The sequence below is a fragment of the Hippopotamus amphibius genome, chromosome 4 (assembly GCF_030028045.1).
Source record: "Hippopotamus amphibius kiboko isolate mHipAmp2 chromosome 4, mHipAmp2.hap2, whole genome shotgun sequence".
Classification (NCBI taxonomy): domain Eukaryota; kingdom Metazoa; phylum Chordata; class Mammalia; order Artiodactyla; family Hippopotamidae; genus Hippopotamus; species Hippopotamus amphibius.
This window is the reverse complement of record NC_080189.1, coordinates 50,999,384-51,018,975: the sequence shown is the minus strand read 5'-3', so window position 1 is coordinate 51,018,975 and position 19,592 is coordinate 50,999,384.

Below are 19,592 nucleotides of genomic sequence, written 5' to 3'. Positions count from 1 at the left end.
AAGCTATTAGAATAAAAACCACTTGTAAGCAAAAATTTACAAGCAACAAGAAGATTCATGTTGTATTTTTCTCTCAATCCATATATTATACTTATATTCTAATTTAAAACTAAGCCTTTCTATGATTATTTTTTGCTATAACATGCTCACTGAAACAAATCACTCAACACAAAAGTGGTTTATAAGAAAATGAATAGACTTCTTTCCAGCTCTGCTCCCACATCAACCACAAGAGAAAATCAGAGTTAAAGGCTGGTGTGTATCTTTTCATCCATTCACATATGTAGGTTCACACAAACATATATTCACATATGTGGGATTTGCACCTTTAAGAAAACAATAGCATTATCCGTACAAAGCACTCTGCAAATTTTTTTTCTCATAACATTATAAACATCTTCCTGGGCAATATACATAGATCAAACTTGTCTTCTTAATAGTTGTGTAATATTGCATTGCATGGATGAATCATAATTTATATAGCTGTCCTCTATCAATAGACATTGATATTTCATTTTCATATTTTTGCTATCTTTCATACATCTATCCTTATTTACTGGGACATTTTATGTGTGTAGAATAGATTCATAGTAATATGGTTTTTAAACAAAAATATGTTGCCATTAAAGATTTATGACCACTGTAAAGTAAATTACTCATTTTTATCTTCTGGAAATAATTTTATTACATCTCTAAGCCTCATACTGTATCATAGAAATGGGTAGCTAGGAGAAACTCACTTTTGAAAAATGTTTGCCTTTTCCACCGAGTGTTCACTGATGCTTTGTGCTCTGCACTCCGGCAGAATCAGCGTCACAGTAATAAGTATTTTAAAAAAGGAGTAGGCGTCCCTCCTTCTGGAAATTCTCTCTCTGTGGGGGAATGAAGTTGAGATCCTTTATAGCATCACTAGATTTAAATGAGAGAAGCCAAGGAGGAGTCAGGAAGGAATTTCCCTATAATTTCTCCCACAGCCTTCAACATAATTTGGCCTCCCAAACACAGGCCAAATACAAAAGTGGGTTCTTTGAAGGTGTTCCTACTTCCGCCAAGGATAACCAGGAGATGGTTTCCTTTAAAGGCCACCTAGTTCCTGGCATTTGCTAAGATTAAGCTTCTAGCTTTAGCCACAGGGAATGGGCCAGCTTAGAATAAAAAGGTGCAGCATCATTAGATAAAACCCAGCCTGGTATCAGAGTCTTCCAGGCCCCAGCTGGGATGAGGCTCCCAGCTGTTCAGACCCATCCTCACATGCTGAAGGGGTCAGGCTAAAGCTAATGGGAGCTGCAAGATTTTGCAAACCGCACTGCAGTTGAAAAAATTTTAAAGCTTCTCCTATCACCAAACCTAGCTAGGTAACTGCAGAAATCAGCTTTAGGACATTACCTGCAGTGTTCCATGTACACAGACACTTTCTGGAGCTATGTGGTCATCTTTTCTAGATGGACCAAAAAGACCAGGAAATTCTGTCATTGCTAAGTTTTTGGTGAAACATGTATCGATACTAAGATGAGAAATGAAGATGACACGGTGGTTACGATGGAAACTTCCTCCCTTCCTGTCTCCCAGCGATTCCCTTTCCAGGCACAGGGGTGCCATCAGGTTTGGTTCCCTGAATCCCTGCAGAGTGCAGTTGCCATCCAGCATGTTGATGGCTGTTGATACCACACATGCGCACACCACCCGTGCAGGCACATCTCCCAGCAATCTGCAGGGAATGCAAGGAACCAGACTGTGAACTTTTTCACCAGATACACTTGGTGTGATCACCTGTCGCCCTGCAGGTGTGGGAGGAAGTACACAAATTGCCATGGAGAAAAACCTCAGTAGAGAGGAGGGCAAGGCGGAAAAGAAGTGATGAGATGATCGGATACTGGAGACACAAGAAGGTGCTGACGATGCAACCCTGACCCTGCCTAACCTCTGCGCCAGAAAGCCCTCCCTCTTACCCCAAGACGAGTTGGGGTCCCTCCAGCGCACCCACAGCACTGTCACGCTGTTCACTAGAGGACAAGTCCCATGCCCTTTCTTGCTTCCTCTGCATTCCAGCATCTGGAAACTGTCTGGCGTAGAGGAGGAATGCATTGAGCAGAGTACCAGAGAGGCAAATGAAGGGCTGAGGGAGGTGGTGCCGGTGGGCACAAAAAGATGCAAACAAAGTCCCCAAATGTAGGAATGTGGTGCTGATGAGACGCTTACTTGCAAATCTTAGTTTTGTACATGTATCAGTTGGCAAAGCAAAGCAATAATATCAGATACACGTCTTAGGGTAGGGCTGCTACCCTCAAACTTCTAAAAGAGAGCTCTGTGGGTGGGGGGGATGGGCTGGGTGGTCTTTACTATTGTCACCCCCAAAGGCTCGGAAATTTTGAACTCGTGTTTAGTCTTGGCACCTCAAAGCAGGCTAGCTAACTTGCTTGCTCGCTTCTTTCTTTTCCTTCTTTCTTTTTTTCTTTCTTCCCTCCTTCTTTTTAATCTTTCCTTCCTATCAAACATTTCATGAGAATCTACTATGTGCCAAGCACAGTGAGAGGTACCAAGGATATAGTAATGGAGAACATAGCCCCTGACCTAGAGGAAGTTTCAATTTAATATGTATTAGGATAGGTTATCTCATGCTGAAGTTAACAAATACACCCTGAAACATCAGTGGTTTAGCACAGCAGAATTTCATTTCTCACCCCTACAAAGTCCTGCGTAGGCCAATAAGACTCCTGTCCATGCACTGACACAGGGATTCGGGCTCCCTGCATGTTGGAACAACCACCACCTTACACATGGTTTCCAGGGCCACAAGAAAGGGAGAACAAGCATGGAGGTGGCACACTTTTTCAAGGCTTGGGCACAAAAGTGGCCAGTTAGTCCCACTTACAGGCCATTGGCCTGAAGTGGTCACATGGCCGCCACCTAACTGCAAGGGAGGCTGGGAAATGTGGGGAGCACATGGCTATTTACTAAGTATTAAACATCAGTGTCACATTAGCGGAGGATGCAGGCAAAGAAACAATCATTTCTACACGATGTGTCGAGGGCAGTGATCCAGGTATGCACAGAGCACTAAGGAAGGACAGATGAAGGATCTGCACCTCAACCTAGGAAGGAGCAGGTGACGCCTTTCTAAAGAGATGTATTGGGTTGCCCAAAAAGTTCTTCGGGTTTTTCCATGGCACAGGAAAAGCCGAACGAACTTTATGGCCAACCCCATACTTTCCCTTCTCTTCAGTATGTTTTCAGGTCGACAGTGTTATTTACAGCATAGCTCTGCACTACACAAAGAACTGAAATTTAAATTATATTCTGTGTTTTTTTAGAGATACAGACTGAAATATACACAAACGAAATAAATTGTCTGGAATTTGTTTCAAAATTACTGGTGAATTGAGTAGGTGGGGGGAGAGCTGAAACAAAATAGGCCATTTATTAAAAATTGGTGAAACTGGGTGATGAGTACATTAGATTCTTTATACTGTTCTTTCTACTTTTACTTATGTTTCAGATTTTCCGTAATAATTTTTTTAATTACATAGCCATTGGATAGATTACAAGTATAGCGTGTCTTGTTACAAACCACACTGATGTCACCTAAGTTTTTTAATTTAAACAAGCTATTACTCTAGTTCCACTCCACCCTGATCTCAGACCTCAGCTTCTCACTCCTTTGCTGACTTGCTTTTATTCACATCTGCCTTGCTGTCCGCAGCAGCTTGAGGCTTGAGCTGTTTTTCAGCTGAGGGAACTTAACTCACAAAGAAGCACCAACCAGTCCCATCATGCTTCCTTTACCCCCCCCCCAAAAAAAAGCCCTTTTGATAAACTTCAGACAGCCTCTGCCTAGATTCACCCTCAGTTAATTATGTTGATACAACCTAGTCGAACAAAAGCAGCTCTAAAATTTCTGCACGGCCCTAAATTTCAAGAGCAGGCAACTTCCTGTTTAGGAAAGTAAAGAAGTGGCCCCAGACTCAGCAAACTCTATGTCTTCCTCCACTTAACAAAAACCTGATTCATCTTTGTGCCCCTGACACCCAGCCCTGCACAGAGTCTGCCGCAGACTGGGAGCTCAGGAAGTTCTCGGTGAGGAAAATGTCTGGTCTTCTCAATACTCCACTTTCTCCAAGGTGCTCCAGAGCAGCAGGGTGTTCCCCGGGCCTGCTTCTCTCTGAAACCACACTCATCAGCTCACACTCAGACACTTTTCAGCTGCTGCCAGACACTGTCCCCACGTACGCTCAGCCACCCACTTCCCTGTATTCCCACGTGGCCAAAGTGTCACTCAGAGACACTCCCCAGTCGGTGCCACGTTGTCTCTGGCTTTTGACACCACAGAAGGGCTTCTCTCCTTTCACAGGTTATTATTTTAACATCTTACTATTCTAGAAGCCTTCTGTTTTAAAAATAGCCAATAGCCAGCCTCCTTCTCCTACAGAAACCCCACGTTCTACTGCGAACGCGTTCTCACATTCCAGCGGCTCACTGGGAAGCAGGGCACCAAGGAGTTTCCTATACCTATGGCAGGGTTCTTGGCGCTGCATTTTTGGTGGCATTTCAAATCTAGAAATGCATCTGGAATCAGTCCACTGCATTAAAGGAAGAGCTTTAGTCCTCATTTGTAACTTTGCTTTTCCTTCCTCCTAGCCCATAAACACTTGGGCCAACTTGCTTCAATTCACTGAATTTTACAGATAAACAAGAATAAATATTTTGCTTCTAAGTTTTACTGGGAATGAGGAAGGATTCAAATTATTCTTAACATATCTTTAAGAAAAAAAAAGTTTTAACTGTAGAAAATGCAGTTTTCCGAGATTTCAAGAGGTTTACATTTTTCTTTTTAGCTTGTCTGTATTTTAAAATGTTTCCATAAGGATCATGCATTATTTTGTAATTTTTTAAAAATGTATTGTCTTTTCCTTTTAAAGTTTTTTCAGGCTTAGCACTGTCGATATTTTGGATTTAATAATTCTTTGTCAGGAGTGTGGGGGCATGTCTGCTGCACTGTAGGATATTTAGTGGTATCCCTGGTCTCTAACCACTAGATACCAGTAGCAGCCACACAGTTGTGACAATAAAAAATGTCTCCAGACATTGCCAAATGCCAGCTGTCGGCGAAGGAGGCAGAATCACTTATTTAAATATCTACTTTTTTTTAAAGTACTTTTATTGAGATACGGTTAACATACAATAAACTGCATATATTTAGAGTGTACAATTTGGTATCCCAGTCTCCCAGTTCATTCCCCTCCAACCCTCCCCGCTTTCCCCACTTGGTGTTTGTTCTCTACATCTGTGTCTCTATTTCTGCCTTGCAAAAAAATCTACTGTTTTAAAGTAAAAATTTAGGGTCTTGGAGGGGTTTTAGAATCTATTTAGGTAAATGAGTATTCACTAGGAAAAATGTCATCAAGCTGCTAAGATTAAATATGTTAAAGACGACAAAGCATTTCTAAACAACGAACCTCAAACTACACACAGATTGCTAAAAGCCCGGCAAGATAGTCAGGGGTTAATGAAATGACCCACTGGGACAAGCAGAACAGGTTGAGAAACACCACCAGGCCCAGTTTTCCTGCGGAAAACGTCAGAAGTAGTAGAACTGGGCCACTGTATTCACCAATTGGATGCCATTGCTTCACAGAGAAGGATAAGCAAGAGGGAGAGAAAATGAGGCGGTTTTATTTGAGGGGTGCAATTTAAGCAGCAACATGATAAAATTGGTATCTCAAAATGGAGTGCTCCTCTCGTAACCCAAGCTGAGTTGGAAACCCCTGTCATTCAGCATCCACCCTTCTCAAACTCACCAGTCTGTTCTCGAGTCTCCAAATGCAGCACAGCTGTTGACTCAGAGTCTTCTGATGGCAAAAGCCCGTCACAATTTTCCCTGTACAGGGGCCGTGAATCTATGCTGCAAGGATGAGTTAGAAAGAGAAATTCATCCTCTGACTCTCACTCCAGCTGGGGGAGAGAGAGAGTGAAAGTCCCTGCAGGCACCTTGAGAGATTTGCCTGGAAAGGAACAGAGCGTGGGAAGTTCAGAGCATACAGTGGATGCCCCTAAGACAAGAGAATGGGGTAGAATTTGGCCATTCTAGGAAGAGCAGATGTTACCGAACACAAGTTCCTGTGCCCACCGCACAGTGGGGCCAAACTGAAACCTTGGAGTTTGGAGCAGAGAGAGGTTTATTGCAGGGCCATGCAAGGAAACAGGTGGCTCGTGCCCCCAAGACCCCCAACTCCCTGCAGGATTTCAAGAAAGCATTTTTAAAAGGCCAGGTTGAGGGAGGGGCGTGGTTGGTTGTTGCAAACTTCTTGGGGTAAGAATCCTTTGTTCTTGTAACTGTCCACCTAGGTAGGTCAGGTCACAATGTTCCCGTAAACCTCCAACAAGACAAGTGTTATTCTCTGTCCTGCAACTGTTTATATGAATAGAAAAGTGTTGTACCCTTAAAGGTTAGAGCCTTGAGAACGGGCTACCGTGTATATTTTAGGCTATAGGCAACATTCTTAACTCAAAGCAAAAGTAATAGAATACAAAGGTTAAAGTAAAAGAAACAGATCTAATGTGGAGTCAGATTTGTTCTTCCCTATCACACAGACACTGGCCTCACCGTTGCAGCAGGCTTCTGAGGCACCACCCCAGAGGTGCGTGCCTGGTTACCTGGCAACCTTAGGGTAGCACCTGGAATCGAGCACTGGGGCTGCGACCTGCAGCAAAGGCCTCTGTACCCACCTAGCCCGGAAACAGTAAAGCTTCCTGCCTTTCATCAAGCGTAGCCGTGGTGACCAGCGTGGAGTAAAGATCTCCACATTTGGGGGCCACCTCAGGAAGGGTATTAGGAAAACCTGTGAAAGACCGAAATGGGCAAGAAACAGTTCGTGGGTGTCATGTCTGTCATTACCTTTGAGCTATTTGACAACTCTGTACGTGTAGAAAATGAGTAGTAGTATGGATTGAATTATGCCACCTCAGAAGATATGTTGAAGTCCTAACCCTCAACACCTCAAGGTCATCGCAGATATTATTAGTTAAGATAAGGCCATCCTGGAGTGCAGTGGGCCCTTAATCCAACGTGACGGATGTGCTTATAAAAAGAGAAAAGACATAGAAGTACAGACACGTAAAGGGAGAACAACTTTTGGTGATGGAGGCAGAGACTGAAATGCTAGAGCTGCAAGCCAGGGAATGCCAAGAATTGTCAGCAAACCATTAGGTGCTGGGAAAGACAGGAAGGATTCTCCCCTCCAGGTATCAGAGGGAGCTTGGTCCAGCCAACACCTTCATTTTGGACCTCTAACCTCCAGACTGTGAAACAATAAATTTCTTTAAGTCACCTAGTTTGTGGTACTTTCTTATGCAGCCCTAGGAAACTATTATAGGTGGTAATGCAAATGATCTTGTCCCCTGAAATGCAAATGAATTTTGTCCAGGGGAACACAGTTGATTATCTCCCAGTGGATATTGTCCAGTTTTGTATCTGTTTGTAAATCTATTTCAGCATTCCTGATGACCTGTATCTGTGTACGGTTTTTTTGAATTCTCCTTTGGACCAGTAGTAATATCTTATTTCGTCATTAATTAATGAGTTAAATAAAATCTTTCACATTGTTCATTTTATATTTAGCTGAACCATGATTTTATCTTTATTTTAAATTTATTTATTTATTTTTTATTTATTTATTGGCTGCATTCAGTCTCCATTGCTGCGTTTGGGCTTTTCTCTAGTTACGACGAGCAGGGGCTACTCTTCTTTGTGGTGTGTGGGTTTCTCATTGCCGTGGCTTCTGTTGTTGCAGAGCATGGGCTCTAGTTGCGTGAGCTTCAACAGTTGCTGCACGTGGACTCATTAGTTGTGGCTCGCGGGCCCTAGAGCATAGGCTCAGTTGTTGTGGCGCGTGGACTTAGTTGCTTCACGGCATGTGGGATCTTCCCGGCCCAGGAATCAAACCTGCGTCCCCTTCATTGGCAGGCAGATTCTTAACCACTGTGCCACCAGGGAAGTCCCTTACCTTTGTTTTAAAAGAAACTCTCTCTTAACAAGGAGAAAGGCTCCTCAAAAGGTTCCAAAGATGAAACTTCTTTTTATTGTGGTCACAGGGTGGCAGGGTCATTTAATTCCACTTTGCGAATCAGAGCAACAAGACAATGATTGCAGGCAATGTAGAGGAGTAGATTCAAATCCACAACGTGGAGAAATTGGGTCCAATGGGTGGAGAGTTACATGAAAGCCTACCTCGGAAGCCATGGGTTAGTTTTGATTCCCAAAGAACAGTTTCATTATTTATTATTGGCCTTACTTTAAATCTGCCTTTTTTATCTAAAGCTTCATTAAATCGCCACTGGGCCAGCCCCAGGGAGTCTTTGAGACAAAGCCCAGTTGCCATCCTCGAGAAACTCAGAACTAAGTGCTAAGTACAATACCTGTCACTAAGTGAGAATTCAGTGCTTAGTGAAGATTTCCTCAAAAAGTGAGATGGAAACATACAGCACTAGCTATGGAAGACTAGTAAGTCAGGTTTTAACTATATTATACAACAGTGTTCCCAAGCAAACAAAACATTTTATGAATCTCTATAGGTAGAAATTCTGTATGTTATTTAAAAAATCATAATGCCACTATGCAATAGAACATTTTACTGGAATAAAGAGGCTAAACTGGAAATATGTAAAATTAGCAGTTTTTTTTAAAACAAGGCAGACAGCAATTATGTATTTGAAAAAGACTGTACCTTGTCTGAAAATGAAGAAATTATAGCAGGCCTAGGCAAAATTCTATTTCTACAATTTGTGTTTTCTTGCCTTTTCTTTAGCACTGTTCCTCCTCTCCCTCCTGAGGATACCCATAAGGCTCAGCCTATACCCTCAAAAGAGTCTATTGCTCCTACAGTCCATTACCCCTTTTTAAACAGCAGCTTTTAAATAATTGTTATAAACATAAATTCATGCTAAGGTGAGAATGACTAATAATACACAATGAATTATCACTTTAGGGGGATATTTACATTTTAATGAGGACAATTTAATCCACTAAGCACTTAGGAAGCATCCTCCATGTCCAGCATTATGTTACTGCTGAGAGCTCTACATGATAGAGCCCAGCTCCTGGCATAAATGGCCTAAAGTTAGGCTGAGTTTATAGCCTACTTGATCCTTCAGACCTAAACAAAACTCAGTCTTCTCCCCACAAGCAGGTGCTCCTCCTGAATCTCAATAAATAATATCCAGCATCACTCAGGCACTCAAACCAAAAACCTAGGGTGATGTTCATGATTCTTCTCATGCCTCACCCTCTACATCTAACCCATCAGTCAGTATCTTCTCTGCCTCCAAAATATACCCCACGCCCGTACACTTCTCTCCATCTCCTAGTCTAAGCCACCATCATCTTATAACTGGACTAGAAATGTCCTTGCAACTGACCCCTGCTTCACTGCTTGCTCCTCCTAAAAGCTGAAGTTAGGTCATGGCACACTCTCCTCCAATGACTGCCCATTGCACTGGAGGTAAAATCCAAACTATTACCTTGACCTCAAGGCCCTACACAATCAGACCCCACCACATCTCTGACCTCATCTTCTGTCTTTCTTGCCCTTGCTAACTCTGCTCCAGCCACACTCGTTTTTTGTTTGTTTGTTTGTTTTTAAATTTATTTATTTTATTTTGGCTGCACTGGGTCTTCGTTGTGGTGTGCGGGCTTCTCTACTTGTGCACGCGGGCTGAGTTGCGCTTCTTCGGATTTTAGTTCCCCCACCAGGGATCAAACCCGGGCCGCCTGCATTGGGAGCATGGAGTCTTAACCCCTGGACCCCCAGGGACGTCCCCCCAGCCACACTGTTTTCCTTTCAGTTCTCTGAATAGGCCAAACTTGTCCTGCCTCAGAGACTTTGCACTTGCTGTTCCCTTTGCCTGGAAAGCCCTTACCTGGACTTGCCGCATGATTGGCTTCTTGTATCATTTAAGTGTCAGCCTAAATGTCACCTCCTCAGAGAGTATTCTCATAATGTAAAGAGCCCCTCCTGACTGTGCTGCTGCACCACCTTTTTTAGTTATTCATCACACTTGGCACCATCTAGACCCCCTTGCTACTCATCCATCTCCCCGTACGTCCACCGTCCTATAAACGCCTACTGGAACGTGCAAGCTCTTTGCAAGCAAGGATCTTGCCTGTGTTGTTCCTTGTGACACCCCAGTTTATATCAAGCACATAGAAAGTGCTCAATAAATATTCATTGACTGAATGAAGATGCAAGATAGAAGATTTGGGGGAGAAGTCCTTCGTGGTACCTTTTAAATTACACCTGTCTGTGCAGTCAGTTCCCTCACTGGGCAAGCTCAGCCAGCCCTATGTGGAAGAGAGATTTAAGTGATATCTTCCAGTACAGGTAGGACCAAGAAGACTCTGGGAACCACGCTGCAGTTCCCTTCTTCGTGGTGCTGGGTATGGAAGGGGTGGGACCTGAGCACTTATGGGAGAGCCCACGGGCCCATGGCACTGCAGCTCCTGTGATCCTGTAGAAGTCGAGTGAATAAGTGGACTCGTTAACAGCCCTGAATGATCTGTGCTGCTTATGTCAACTTTGAAAGTTATTTGACCAGATTCTCCACCAAAGGATATTAAAACTTACAGACAGAGGAGTGGCTCTGAATCAGGACACAGACTGTGGACATGGCTAAGTACATCTCTGGGCTGAGAGCCGAGGTACCGTGGAACAACCTAGGGACTCGGGCCAAATCCCAGTTCTGCTGCTTACTAACTCTGTGGCCTTGGGCAAGTTGCTTAAGATGACCGTCTCCAATTACTCATTTTTAAAATGGCGTTAGTGACACTGACATCACAGCTTACAGTGAGAGTAAAAGAAGTTTTATATATACTGTATATAAATTTTTTTTAAGTGTGATAAGGCCTAGCACACAGCAGGAGTTTAGTAAATAGTAGTTCCCCCCTTCTCTCTTCCTTCACAGGGATTTGGGCTGGACTCACCTTTAAATGGTCTGAAAGAGGCTGATGATAAAAGCTTTTTTGGCTCCACACATGCCAAATTCACAAATACACTGTAAAATGACTTCACGAGGCCATGGAAGGAGAAGAAAAGAATCAGATTATATCTAAAGAAGGCAGGTGTAGTACATGAGAATTCATGCTGGGAGAGCTCCCCAAATTGCCTGGTCACTGGCTAAGTCCAGCCCTGCTCTGGGGGTGAGAACAGCCCATGCCAAGGTCGCAGTTCTGATCTAAAATAGTCATAACAGCAACATCTCTCATTAAATAGTGCTTTCTTTATGCCAGGCAGGATTCTCAGCACTTAACATACATTATCTCATTTAATTCTTACAACAATCCTGCCAGACAGGAACTACTTTTATCTCCACTTTACAAATGAAGAAACTGAGGCACAGAGAGGTTAAGTGATATGTGCCCAAACCTACTCTGTTCCCAGTATCATTCTATGACCTCTCCTTGCTGCTTGTTTTCTAGAACCTAGTTTAATAATGAATATTTCCAGAGAGCCCCACAGCTTTAAAACACTTGTTCGAATTTGCAATATCCATTAAAATTTAAATGCTCTTACCTTTGATCCAGAAATTCCTTTCCTAGGAATATGGCAATAATCACTCAAGTGTGGAAAACCACCGCAACACAAAGTTATTTGTTGCAGCTTTGTTCCAAAAAGTTGAAAATTGGAAGCAAGCTAGAATAAAAAATTGGAAACAAGCTAAAATGACTACCACTATGAAATGGATTAAATAATGTATGTGGCTCCCATGCAATTAGGAACCTATGGAGGCATGATAAAGAATGTGGTAGCTCTCTAGACACTGACCTGGAAAGATGTCACATTGTATGAAGTGAATGAAAAAGAGAAGCTATAGGATGTAGGATGATCTCGCTTTTTCAGTTGTATAACATGTATAACATTATTAGCCAGAGACAGACAAAAAAATCTAGAGGAGTATAACCAAGCTAGCCCCAGTGGTTATTTCTAGAAATTTTGCTTTCCATTACATATTCCTTTCATATTTTTTTTAAATGAGCATGTATTGATTTTTTATATCAAAAGAAATAAAGACGTATCTTTATGCCTATACTTTGTCTCATTTGATATGTGACTACTCTGGGTGGTACATAAAACAGAAGAAACTGAGGCTCAGCAAGGCAAAATGACTTGCCCAAGGTCACCTAGCTGTCAAAGGAATGCCCCAGTCATCCAGTCCAGTATACCTGGCCCAGCAGTCAGTGCTGCAGTATATATACTATTAAATACATCCTTGAATTGCACCTTTAGCAGTAGCACTAGCCCACTCTTATACAAAGTCATGATGCAGCTTTACCTGGAAAACTGCATAAGAGTTCTGTGGTTACACCTCAGGGAAGATCTAAAAGAGTTGGACACCAATCATAGAGGAGAAACCAGAACAGTAAGGGAATGGTACAATTTCTATACAATGGAGAAGGCTAATGTATGTTAGCCAAGAGTGTCTAAGACTAAGGTCTAAAAAACCATGGAAGAAACAGATGCACAAATCAGCAATCTGTTCCCTAAATTCCAAAACTTTGAAGTGTGAAGATATGATTTAATGTTTGAAAATACTAGTTTGGCTTCAATACAAAGTAACTACTATCTGCAGAAAACATTACACCAAAGTTGACATAAAATGAGAATAAAAGTAATAGATATTTATATCAATCCATAAATTATAGCTCAATAACTGTATAATCCGGGAGCCCAGGGCCAGGCCTGACCTGCCACAAAATACCCCACAGAGTCAAGGAAGACAGAATTTGGGGCCGTGGGCCAGGGGCATGACTCAGTGCCACATTTATGATTTTTTTTTCTTTTTCATTCCCTGAGAGCCATGAGACATCTTTTCTCGGATTTTAAACCATGTGCTTTGGGTTTATATTTCTTTCTTCAAAGTAGGTTAAGCTGTTTGAATTTGCTTTTGTGTCATTGCTTCAGACAGCATCTTATTTTACGCATCACACTATGGATTGCTCTCGTATTTGGCATTCAGCAATTCTTGTGACCTTCAGTTGTTCTTCTCTTGGATATTTTTCTTTAATAAGTATGTTTTCAAAAGTTACTCTCTAAATGGAGCATATCAGAGTTAACAATATCACCATTCTAAAGACTCAGGCCACACTTTATATTCAGTTTTTGTTTGTTTTAAACATAATCTAGTCTTACTTAAATCCACATATCCAAAACCATGCCTGGAATTGTCACCTATTAAATAATTACATCCTGAATTTCCTAATATAATTAATTATTCATATATCGTGTATAAGTATCATTGTATTAGTAAACTATATAGAGATATCCTTGGTGACGTCATGAAGAGGACATAAGCCCATCACTGACCCCTCTCCCCACAGCCCCTCAAAATGTTACCCTGTTTTTTCAATATATAGAAATAGGGCAAAACACTATGCATTTTAAGACTTCTTTTCTTGCTTAGTTTGATTCTGTACAAATTCTTAATATACAATTTCTTCAACTAAACTTTTGTCTGTCACCTTGGTTATAGCACCCAACAGGAACCAGCACCTCTAGGTGCTGGAGTCCAAGCTGTCCTTTCATTCTGTGCTCCCATTACTCCATGACCTCCATGCTCTAGAGGAAGTGCAGTGAACAAATAGCTTATAAACCCCACTTTAAAATTGACTCCATCAACAGATGAGTTGATAAACAAAAGGTGGAATTCATATACAGTGAAATGGTATTCAGCCTTGAAAACGAAGGCAACTGACATGTGCTACAGCATGGATGAACCTCAAGGACATTATGTGAAGTGAAATAAGCCAGTCACAAGGAGACAAATTTTGTATGATTTCATCTATATGAAGTGCCTAGAATTGTCAAATTCATAGAGACAGAAAGTAGAATGGCAGTTGCCAGGGCCTGGAAGGAGAGGGGAGTGGAAAGCTGTTCAATGGTTATAGTTTCAGGTCTGCAAGATGAAAAGAGTTCTGGAGATTGGCTGCACAATGTGAATGTACTTAACATTACTATACACTTACACATTTTATGTGTATTTTACCACAATTAAAAATCTTAAAAAAATTTTTTTTCAGTGTGCTAAAACTGTACAAATGTGGTGTTATCGCCACTATTGACTATAGAATCTACATTTTTTTTTAAATAGCCACATTAACCACATGGGCTTCCCAAAGAAAATGTTCCTTAATGTATCACAAAGTGTGCAAATGAATATGATACAGAAAGGCTCCTGTGAAAAGACAGCAGGTATCTCTAATTAGAGAAAAGATCATCTTTTGAACAAATGGTACCAGAACTATTGGATATCTACATGCAAAAAAATTAATCTGGACATAGACATTACACTTATCACAAAATGTTAACTCAAAATGGGTCGTAGACCTAAACTTAAAATACAAAACTCCTAGGAGGTAACACAGGAGAAAATCTAGATGATCTTGGGTCTGGTAATGACATTTTAGATATAACACCAAAGGCATGATCAATGAACAAGAAAAAAAAATGATGAGTTGGACTTGATTAAAATTAAAAACTGCTCTGTGAAAGATGTCAAGAGAATGAGAAGAAAAGCCACAGACAGAGAAAAATACTTGCAAAAAACATCTGATAAAGAACTATTACTCAAAATATATAAAGAATCTTAAAACTCAGCATAAGAAAATAACCCAGTTTTAAAATGGGCAAAAGATCTGAACAGACACCTCACCAAAGAAGAGAGGCAAGTGGCAAACAAGCATTTGAAAAGATGCTCAACAACACATGTCATTAGGGAAACTGCAAACCAAAACAATAAGCTACCACTATATACCTATTAGAAGGGTGAAAATCCAAAACACTGACAACACCAAATGCTGGCAAGGATATGGAGCAACAGGAACTCTCACTCATTACTGGAATAAATGCAAAATGGCACAGTCACTTTGGAAGACAGTTTGGCAGTTTCTTACAAAACTAAACACACTCTTACCATACAATTCAGCAACTGGGCTCCTTAGTATTTATCCAAAGGAGTTGAAAACTTATGCCCACACAGAAACCTATATGCAGATGTTTACAGCAGCTCTGTTCATGATTGTGAAACCTTGGAAGCGACCAGTATGTCCCTCAGTAGGTGAGTAAATAAATAAACTGTGGTACATCCAGTGGCATACTGTTTAGTGCTAAAAAGAAATGAGCTATCAAGCCTTAAAAAGACAGGGAGGAAACTTAAATGCCTGTTACTGAGGGGAAAAAAGCCAACCTGAAAAGTTTGCATATGTATGATTCCAACCATATGACATTCTGGAAAAGGTAAGACAGTAAAAAGATCAGGGGTTGCCAGGGGTTGGAGGAAGGGGAGATGAATGGGATGAGCACAGAGGATTGTTAGGGCAGTGAGACTGTCCTGTATGATACTAAGATGGTTGATACAATATGTTTGTCCAACCCCATAGAATATACAACAAGTGAACCCCAGTGTAAACTGTAGACTCTGGGTGATAATGATGTGTCATTGTTGGTTCGTCGCTTGTAGCAAAGGCACCACTCTGGATGTTTATAGCAGGGGAGGCAGTGCACCTGTGGGCAGGCGGCCCAGGGTGGGAGTGAGGGGCATATATGGGAATGCTGTACTTTCTTCTTAATTTTGCTGTGAATCTAAAACTGCTCTCAAAAATAAATTCTAATAATTATTTTTTAAGGTTACATACTAGATGATTCCAGCTATACCATAAAGGCAAAACTATAGAGACAGAGTAAACAGATCAGTAATTGTCAGGGGTTCCAGTGGAACAAGGGGAGGGATGAACAAATGGAGCACAGAGGATTTTTAGGATGTGAAACTATTCTGTATGATACTATAATAGTAGGTACAAGACGTCATGCTTTTGTCAAAATCCATAGAACTGTGCAACACGAAGAATGAACCTTTATATCAATACTGGCTCATTAGTCGTAACAAATGCACCACACTAAGGCAAGACGTTAATAATAGGGGAAACTGGGAGAGGGGAGACACTAATTGGGGTCTCTCTGTACTATCTGTTCAGTTTTTCCTTGAATCTAAAATGTTCTAAAAACAAAGTCTAGGGAATTCCCTGGTGGTCCAGTGGTGAGGGCATGGCACTTTCACTGCTGGGGCCCAGGTTCAGTCCCTCGGAGAACTGACATCCCACAAGCCGCGTGGCATAGCCAAAAAAAAAGTCTATTTGTAAAAACTATATATATTTTTTAATGCATCCTTCCAGCATGAGCCTGCAGCTGCCCACCTGCTGCCAGAGCTCGAAGCTCTTCCTCTAAGGGTGGCGAAGGACAGATGCTGCTCCTTCTAACCAAGAGCAAGGAAATAGGATCATCTCTTTCCAAGGTGTAGTGGACAGCTGCCTTCCATTGGGAGAACTAGTCCCTCCCCCATCCCATGTGGCCTTGCTGGGATGACCAATCACAGTGCCTCTTTTCATCCAAAGGGTGAGCATGTGACCTCGGAGAGACCAAGCACTCACCCTCCCAGAAATAAAGGAACACAGAGGTGAAAATGATGGGAGTGAGTTATTCTAATGAAAGTGCTATGAAGAAAATGTCCACTCATTCCTGCCACCTAGTTCTTCCCTTGAGCTGTTGAGCTCCACATACAAAGTTATCCAATATCTTTACAAAAAAGGTCTTTTTTCTTGAGGTAGCCAGAGATGGTTGTGTAGCTTACAGCCAGGAATCTAGCTACATCTGGGGAAAATACACCAAAATCTTAGCCTCATTTGTCCAATTTCTAACCAAGTGAAGTGGTTAGAATGAGCTAGAAGAAAGAAAGGGAGATAAGGAGGCAGCACCTTACTAATGTTTAAGGAATGTATACTACGTGCCAGCCTCTAGGCTGGGCATAAGGGTGCAGAGATGAATACAATATAGGTGGCACTTCCAGGACGTAGAATGGTAGAATGTATAGAATGTGGGGTTGGGACAGATCCAGGTTCACCTCTCCATCCTGCCCTTACATGCTATGGACCCTGTTCAAGTCACCTGATCCCAACGTGGCTTAGTTTCATTACCTGAAAGGAATTTTAAAAGTACCTACCTCTCATACTTATTGCCAAAATTAAAAATAATATGTACAGCTCCTCCCATGCTACTCGGCACAAAGCAGATGATAAATAGGTGATAATATGAGGTGGATAACAACTTTTTATTCTTAAAAAACAATATCAGGCATACACAAAAGTGTAGAAAGGCAGATGATAAATAGGTATGCACACATGCATACACATATACAGTATACATGTAAACTCTGGTGGCCCTGTGCCTGTTTCTGTATGACTCACAGGCCATTAGCTTTACATTTTTTAATGGCTGAAAAAAATCTAAAGAATATTTCATGACATAAAAATTATATATGTCAAGTTTATGTCCCTAAATAAAGTTTTATTGGAACATAGTCACGGCTTATTCTTTACCCATTGCCTATGGCTACAGTGGTAGTTGCGACCGGGATTATATAGCCCTCAAAGCCTAAAGTAGCTGCTCTCTGGCCCTGAAAAACTGGAAGTTTGTAGACCTCTGACTTAAGAAATGGAAAGATACCATTGTCTTTGAACTCTTAGGGTATCCATCCCGCGCGATTGCCTCTCCCTCCCTCCTTCCTTCCCCACGAAGAGGTCACTTTTATCCTGAGTCATGTCTAGTTAGTTTGTTTTCATTTTCAGCTTTAACGTCTGTTTGCTAAACAAAATATCACTTGGTTTTGCCTGTTTTTGACCATTGGATGAAGGAATTCATGCTTGCCTTTTTTCTCTTGCTGTGGCTTTCCTTTTTTCACTCAATGATGTGTTTTTGAGATGCATCCATACTGAATTGTGTAGCTGTAGTTCATTCATTCCATTCCACTACCAAATGGTCTTCTGTTGTATGAGTATACCACAACTTAAGTATTTATCCATTCCCTATTGGTGGTCGTTTGAATTGTTTCCAGATCTTTGCTGTGAACATTCTTCTGCATGGCTTCTGGTACACAGGTGCAACAGTTTCTCAGGATTTATCTAGGAGTAAAATTCCTGGCTATGCAAACTTAGGTAATGGCAACGTGTTTTCTGAAGTGGTTGTACCAATCTGTGCTCCCATCCATATATCAGAGTCCCCATTGTGCCCCCACACTAAACATTGAGAGATTTTAAATTTTTTGCTAACTTGGTGGATGTAAATAGTGTCTCACTGTGGTTGTAATTTCCACCTCACTGATTATTAAGAAAGTTAAATATCTGTTTATACTTCTATAGAATTCCTATTTGTATCCTGCACCTATTTTTCTATTTGCAATGTATCTTCTTCTGTTCTCCTTTTAGGCACAGCATGTATATTCTGGATGCTAACATTTTGTCCGTTGTATGTGTACAAATATCTTCTCCCAATTTGTGATGCGTATTTCCATTCTTTTTATGGAATCTTCTGATGAACGTAAGTTCTTAATTTCAGTAGAGTAAAATACTTTCATCTTTTCCATTATGGCATGCTTTTTTAGTAAAAAACAAAAACAAAAAACAAACAAACAAACAAAAAACTCCTGATGCATCTTTCTTAATTGGTAAACCATTTCTTTCCCTGTAGACTATGTACCATCAAGGCTAAGGCATGAGGCTTAGTGTCCCAGGGAAGAAAAGGGCAAGTCCCACTTAGAGTAAAGAAGGAAAGCAGAAGGAAAATGATAGAAGGACATAAGAGAGGGTTCCCACCAGGCAGAATGAGGAAACTGAAGTCCTCCCAGAAGTGATAATAATAGAGATTTGAAAAGAAGCAGGTGAAGAGAAGACTAGACCTGAATCTCCCAAAGACAAAGCACTGCCTCCTCCCAGGACCTCACACTGGCCATAATATTATTGTACAGAGTAAGAGGGAAGCTGAAAGTAGATGGGGCTTGTGCCAAGTCTTCTACAGGACTGTGGGAGAGAGCCACTGCACAGGGTATCCCTTTGCCAAGATGGGGAAGAAAGCATCCTGAGCCTCTCCTTGCTCCCTTATAGCATGAAAGGAGTTCATATGATACAGTGGGCTCTGCAGTGGTTGACACAGAAGCTAGCTGACCACTGAGAGACAACAGGACTGCCATAGTGCTGGCATGGCTGGTGTCAAAGTGATCCATAGCAAAGACCACAGAATAGACACTCCAGGCCAGTACTGGATGGAGAACAAGGAAGAGAATCAGAGTATCTGAAGAGCCAGCTAGGGCCCATGTGAAGCTCAGTCAGCAAAAAGTCTACCAGCTCGTGATCAAGCTGAGATTGGCCATGAGTTATGTCCCCTGCACACTTCAACATCCTGCAGATGCCAGCAGGATCCCTGGTGATAAGGTGGAATAATCGCAAGTCTGGGGAGGACAGTGCAGGTGCAGATAAGGGCACAGGACCGTCAAGTGAACTAGCCACTTTCCCCATTGGCCATGCAACTCATAAGCCTTCCCTATACTTGGCACAGTTTTGGGGAGGGAAGGGAGGAAAGCTTTGAAGGGAGAGAAACAGCTCTGATAAGGGAATTAATTCTTGAATTTGACTGACTAAAGACCAAGCCAACATAAAGCATAAGTGTTATGTTTCCTTAGCAAGTTTAAAGAACTCCTCCCCCATGCACACAGCGGTTAGC